The sequence below is a fragment of the Arachis ipaensis genome, chromosome B02 (genome assembly GCF_000816755.2).
Source record: "Arachis ipaensis cultivar K30076 chromosome B02, Araip1.1, whole genome shotgun sequence".
Lineage (NCBI taxonomy): Eukaryota > Viridiplantae > Streptophyta > Magnoliopsida > Fabales > Fabaceae > Arachis > Arachis ipaensis.
This window is the reverse complement of record NC_029786.2, coordinates 91629839-91636451: the sequence shown is the minus strand read 5'-3', so window position 1 is coordinate 91636451 and position 6613 is coordinate 91629839. Positions and strand designations below refer to the sequence as shown.

General features: G+C 36.5%; 1 long non-coding RNA gene across 1 annotated transcript; it reads left to right on the top strand.

Annotated features, from left to right (window-relative positions):
* LOC110267955 lies at positions 1412-2441 on the top strand. Its single transcript, XR_002355941.1, has 3 exons — positions 1412-1650; positions 1809-2080; positions 2367-2441. It is a non-coding gene; the product is annotated as an uncharacterized LOC110267955 (long non-coding RNA).

Sequence of the window (6613 nt, the reverse complement as noted above, 5' to 3'; positions counted from 1 at the left end):
TTTCACTACAACATTTTGGGTCTATGGCCACGGTTTTTTTTTTTTTTTTGTCACGGTAAAAAACCGTGACCATAGACCCTCTATGGTCACGGTTTTTTAGGGTGACAAAAAAAAGCTATGGTCACGATTTTTTAAAAAAGGGTGGCCTAAATGGGTCTATGGTCACGGTTTTGAGGGGTGACCTAAAGGAATCTATGGTCACGATTTTCTACAGTGACAAAAAAGGGGGTCTATGGTCACGGTTTTTCAAAAAAGGGTGACCTAAAGGGGTCTATGGTCACGGTTTTGGGAGGTGGCCTAAAAGGGTCTATGGTCACGGTTTTGGGGGTGACCTAAAGGGGTCTATGGTCACGGTTTTGGGGGTGGCCTAAAGGGGTCTATGGTCACGATTTTGGGGTGGCCTAAAGGGGTCTATGGTCACGGTTTTGGGGTAGCCTAAAAGGGTCTATGGTCACAGTTTTAGGGGTGACCTAAAGGGGCCTATGGTCACGGTTTTTTACAGTGACCAAAAAGGGACTATGGTCACAGTTTTTAAATAAAGGTGACCTAAAAGGGTCTATGGTCACGGCTTTGGGGGGTGACCTAAAGGGGTCTATGGTCACGGTTTTGGAGGTGGCCTGAAAGGGCCTATGGTCACAGTTTTGGGATGGCCTAAAGGTGTCTATGGTCACAGTTTTTTACAGTGACCAAAAATGGTCTATGGTCACGGTTTTGGAGATGGCCTAAAAGGGTCTATGGTCACGGCTTTGGGGGTGGCCTAAAGGGGTCTGAAATTTTGTTTTACAAAAATAATCTTCACAGTATTATATTTAAATTCTAAATTATTATTTTATCTCAAATATTTTATAAAATTGTTATATTACTTATATATATTTTATCTTAATTCTAAAAATTTCTAATAAAAACCCTAATATCCCAAATTTCTCAATTTAATATACTAAATCCCTAAACACATGCACACAACACTCAGTGAGTGAGGGAGAAAGGGGAAACAGAGAAGGGAGAAGGGAAAGCTCGAGGGAGAAGAGGGGAAGAGAGGAGGGGACGACGTGGATGGGTCCTTCCCGCCATCACCATTGTCGTTGAGGCACCGGAGGAGAGAGAGATTTGCTTTGCAGAGGCGTTGAGGGAGAGAGAGAGCCACGCTCTGCTGCCGATCCGCCACCGAACTGCCGCACGCGGGGAGCCATTACCATCGCGGAGAGAGAAGCATCGCCGTTGAGCCAGAGCCGCCGCTGGGGGTTCTTCGTCGTCACTGTCTTCATCATCCTCGCGAGCTGTAGCGCCGCACAGTCCAGCCACCATGACCTCCGTAGAGCCACCGTCGTTGCATTGTTCTGCTGTCACCACTGTTGCCCTAGAGCTCGTCGTCGTCATTGAGCAGGACGGAGATGAGAGAGAGCACGAGCAAGAGAACAGAGAGTCTTATTGAAGACCTCCCTTTGAAAGTGTCAAGTGTACAACCTTTAGACTCTGATATTTTACCTTAAACTTCTGATTTTCAGTGCTTCTATTTGCATTTACATTGTAGTTCACAATTAACAAAACTATTATTAGTATTTTTTTCCAGCTTCTAATGAAAAATTTGAATCTTTGAGACTTAATAAATATGTTCCATCGTGCATTCAACCTCTGGAAGTCATGATTTAGGTATGGATTTATTCACCGGCAGAAAATTTTATTTCAGGAAATTACAGAAAATTTGTGTCTATGATTACAGAAAATATTATTTTTGGAAATTATGTTTTGTTGTTTGAGTATATATTTGTTACTAACTTTATTATTGCTCCTTAAGTTGTATAATCCAGTATGGTAAAGATTATGATTTTGATGCTCCAGTGAAGCTCCTAGAGAAATATCTACATGCTATGGCACAATCTATTGATGAGTAACTTGTTGTTGTTTCTCAGGTCTTGGCTTCTTAATCAATGGTTGATTTGAAATGCTTACCCCTTCTCTTTTTGGATTCATATAGGTTCTTGCTTTCAATGGTAAGCCTATGAAGAATCTGAAGGGCTTGGCCACCATGGTTGAGAACTGTGATGATGAGTTTCTAAAGTTTGATCTGGAATACCAATAGGTTCTCTCTCATGGACTTAGTCATGTGAATTTTTTTTGACTTTCTAAAGTTTTCTGAATTAACATTTAATCTAACTTTCATGTATCAGTAAGCTGCCCATTCTTCTTTTTACCCATTCTTTACATATTTCATTTAAGCATATATTTTTCTAGTTTCTGATGTGGAATTTGACTTGTCATATCAATTAGAAGTTGTTTCTTTCTCTATCTTTTACATAATTAAATTGAAAGTAAAACTACACTTTAGTCCTAAGAAAATTTTCATTTAAAAACTTAGCGTGTAAAAGATTAAATGTACTCGCTTTAGTCCTTGTAATATTTATGTTTCAACACTTTAGTTTGTAAAAATATATTAGTTCTAATAGTTACTTCATGATGTGATAGTTACTGCAATAGGCACTTAGTGCATGTGTATTTAGTATGTAATAATACTGATTTCTGTATTTTACTAATTTTCTATTTGTTAATGAAGTTTATCTAAAAGTAATAATATTGATTTTAATTTCTCAATCATTCATTTCATCTACAAGAATTGAATACATGAGTTCAAGCATTCAGGCTTCTATTTTGTTTAGATTCATTAATAAATAATTAAAGGCAATGACTAAGAATAATATATCAGTTCTAATAATACATAGAGTCTAAGTTTGTGATATGATTTATAGTTTCTTTCGTACAACTCTTAAGTCTTTTAGCCGTTGAGTATGCGAGGGGGTGGATCTAGCTTGATATTTTAAATTGATATTATTTGTAATTGCTGAAATTCAACCTTTAATGCTTTGATTTGTTAATGCTAAAATTGGATCATTTAGATTAGTATTCATTTGTTGTTATTATTGTCATTATTCGTCTGCTAATATTGATAGTGTCTTTTGGTGTCAGCTAATAGCTAATTGTTGGAGGGTTGTTGTTTTAATTTGTCCTGTTTTGTGTGTTGATTTTCATATAATGTGCTCCAATTCCAAGATCAACAGCAATCTTAATCTTCACTAAGGGGGGGAGGGAGATTAAACTGAAAACAATATCAGTGCATTTATAATGAAATGCTTCTTGAAGTTTTGTTCATAGAATTTAACTAGCTTCTTTTTTTATTTACCGATGTCATTTTTAATATCCTAATTCCTGCTCTCTATTAAGCATTCAGTTCACTGTTTTCACTATACAAACTGCTTTAACTAATTTACTTAAATTGCTGAGAAATTGAGATAAATTTATCTTAATTAACCAGTACAATTATTGGCATTTACAAAATTTCAGAGCTAGATTTCCTGTTGTGGTGTGATTTAGTTTTTTCATATTTACACGTTTCCAATATCCACTTGAAAGGCATAATTAATGATACCATTTATGATGTGTCATATACTATGATGTGGATGTGTACTGTATAGTGTGTACTAGCTATTACATGTGTGATGTATATATGTTTTAATAATATGTTTTTTTTCCTAAGTTGAAGAAGAATAAATGTAGGTGTTTATGTCTAATGTGACTTTACTTTGCATGTTAATGAAGCAGGTGCTGAGCTTTCAAATATTTAAGTGGCTAAAACAAAAGCTCTCGAGCATTGAGAAGAAAGAATAGCAATACCAGAAATAATCTATCCTGGCAGAGTCCAAATTGTATTGCTCTCACGCCTATGAAACAATTTTGTTAATAGTGTCTACTTAGTGTTAGTGTATATATCACTGTATAAAACTAAGATTGAGACAAGTGTATTCACTCAATTATATTGATATGTTAGCTAGTTACTTTAATCACAACTTATCTTAATTGTTGATTATTATTTTTTATTTTTAGATTTATTTTGTGATCATCATCATTTTGGGATGTGATTATAGTTTAAAAAAAATAAATCTCATAAAACAAAATAAGCTTTGGTCACAGTAAAAACCGTGACCATAGATAAGGCTATGGTCACGGTTTTAAGGTGGGGTGACCATAGAGGCTATGGTCACGGCGAAAAACCGTGATCATAGATAGGGCTATGGTCACGGTTTTAAGGTGGGGTGACCATAGAGGCTATGGTCACAGCAAAGAACCGTGACCATAGATAGGGCTATGGTCACGGTTTTAAGGTGGGGTGACCATAGAGTTATGGTCACGGCAAAAACCGTGACCATAGATAAGGCTATGGTCACGGTTTTAAGGAGGGGTGACCATAGAGTATATGGTCACGGTTTTAAGGTGGGGTGACGATAGATAAGGCTATGGTTACGGTTTTAAGGTGGGGTGACCATAGAGCTATGGTTACGGCAAAAATCGTTACCATAGATAAGGCTATAGTCACGGTTTTAAGGAGGGGTGACCATAGAGTATATGGTCACGGTGAAAGATAAGGCTATGGTCACGGTTTTTATGCGTGACCATAGATTAACCTATGGTCACGGTAAAAAAACATGGCCTAAAGTGTCAGAATTTGAAAATTAAAACCGTGACCATAGATAAAAAAACCGTGACCATAGACCTATGGCCATGAGAGAATAGGCCACAGTAAAAAACCGTGACCATGGATCTATGGTCACCATTTTTACTAGCTATGGTCATGGTTTTTTACCGTGACCATAGGCCTTTTTTTGTAGTGTTTGTGGCTCAGTAAGAAGATGTTTAGTTGGGAGGATAGGGGTAATTGGCTTTAGCTTTGGCGTCAACATGTTCCAGAAAAGTACAAATTTTTGGCCTGGCTATGTCTTCGGGAGGCTCGTTCTATGCTGCATTTCGTTTTAGGTGGGGAATTTCGCACGCGAATAGCTGTCCACGATGTTTCTCATGTCAAGAATCGGTTTTACATTGCATTTGGGATTGTCCAAAAGTCCAGCTAGTTTGGCAAGCTTTGGGAATCTCCGGTCAACCAGTGGATTTGATGAGTTGGTTCATACATAATATCAAACAATGCCCATTTAGATTCTTTTCTGGTCTTTGGTGGATTTGGTGTTCGAGGAATAACGAGATCTTTCATCCTCACGAGCATTGGACCACAGACAAGGTGACTGGTATGGCTTTGTCATTAGAAAAGGAGCTCCAAAATATTTTTAAGTTGCAACGACTATCTATCCCCTTCACCATTAGTGGCTCTTGGATTTTCCCCCTCAATGGGTACCTTTAAGATTAATTGTGATGCTAGCTATCTTGGCAATGGTGCTCGGGTTGGTTTTGCTTATGTTAGCAGAGATTGGAAGTGAAGGTGGCAACGAGGTTGTCTGAAAACAATTGAGAGTCGTAGCATTTTGCAAAGAGAGTTGTTTGTTATTTGGAAAGGCTTTCTTTTAGCATGGGACTCAGGGTAAAGAGACATTATATGTGAGACAGACTGTGTGGAGGCCTTTACTATTGTCAATAATTTACAGGATTGCTCTGGTTTTATTGATCCTTTGGTGTTAAATATTTGAGATATCATATCTTGAAAATGGCGTGCTGATCTCCAGTTGATCTTGAGAGATACAAACATAGTAGCAGACATCATGGTAAAGACTGCAATGAGAACCCTTTCTTCTTAAGTGGAGCTTCCGTTGCCTTAGAAGGAGTTTGAGAGTAATATTCATTAGGACTGTTTTTCTTAAACAGTTTTTTATTTATTTATTTTTTCTTTTTTATTGTTGTTTATTTTCTCTTTTATATATATATAAAAAAAACAGTAAATATTATGAATATCATATCATATATAAGAAAAATAGTAACCAACATATGCTTAGCTTGTATCACATTATAAGCATGCAATAATATATAAAATCAAACGAGTAATAAATAATAACATATATGAATGGCGATGAATGACAGGACACCGCTAATTAATTTTGATATGGAGGTAACAATGGGACTAAACACCATTATGGGGAGCAGGTGTGCTTTACCTACATGTGGGATCAGCGTAGCCAGAAATCGGATTGTGCAAGTGGAAAGTGGCTAATCGGACGGTCCGACTTGCACACACAACACGGACTGTGCGAGTTGTGTATGGGCTTTCACGTGTCGCAGCTCCCTTGCTCCCCAGGACGGTGCCCCCTCAACCAGCAATGAACCCTTTACTACCCAACCTACCTCTAAATCCCACTCAAACCATCATTTTCATCTATCCCCATCCACCCAGCAGCCACATTCTTCCTTCTTCTTCATCCTTCAACAACACACACACACAACTCTTTCATACAAAACAGATCAAGATGCCGAAAAAGAAAAAATATATGTTGATCGTCCTGAATTTCATATTGTAAATTATCTCAGCTATGATGATTATGTAAGTGTATTTATTAATTTTTTAATATTTCAGAATCAGTATTATTGTTGTTAGAAAGTTAATTACAGTTAGCAACCTCAGTATTATTATTATTATTCTTAATGTTATCATTATTATTATTATTTTTATTATTTAAAATTATAATTATAGTTGTTAGACTGTTAATTATAGTTGTTGCTTGTAGTTTTAGCATATTATATTATTATTATTATTATTATTTAGAAATTTACTAATTATTACTAGAAATTTAATTAAGATTGTTGTTGTTAGTAGTTCAAGTTTAGAGCATATATCGATGACATT